Source organism: Bison bison, unplaced genomic scaffold (genome assembly GCF_000754665.1).
Source record: "Bison bison bison isolate TAMUID 2011002044 unplaced genomic scaffold, Bison_UMD1.0 scf7180017864238, whole genome shotgun sequence".
NCBI lineage: Eukaryota > Metazoa > Chordata > Mammalia > Artiodactyla > Bovidae > Bison > Bison bison.
The window spans coordinates 1,203,768-1,204,320 of NW_011494810.1; positions in this window are offsets into that span (position 1 = coordinate 1,203,768).

A 553-nucleotide genomic window follows, 5' to 3' on the forward strand; every position below is an offset into this window, starting at 1 on the left:
CTCCAAGCCAGGCTTCAGAAATATGTGAACCGTGAACTTCCTGATGTTCAAGCTGGTTTTATTTTTTATTTTTATTTTTTTGCTTTATTTTTTTTTTCTCTCTAATTTTATTTTATTTTTAAACTTTACATAATTGTATTAGTTTTGCCAAATATCAAAATGAATCCGCCACAGGTATACATGTGTTCCCCATCCCGAACCCTCCTCCCTCCTCCCTCCCCATACCATCCCTCTGGGCCGTCCCAGTACACCAGCCCCAAGCATCCAGCGTCATGCATCGAACCTGGACTGGCAACTCGTTCCTACATGATATTTTACATGTTTCATTGCCATTCTCCCAAATCTTCCCACCCTCTCCCTCTCCCACAGAGTCCATAAGACTGTTCAATACATCAGTGTCTCTTTTGCTGTCTCGTACACCGGGTTATTGTTACCATCTTTCTAAATTCCATATATATGCGTTAGTATATTGTATTTATGTTTTTCCTTCTGGCTTACTTCACTCTGTAAATTAGGCTCCAGTTTTAATCCACCTCATCAGAACTGATTCAAA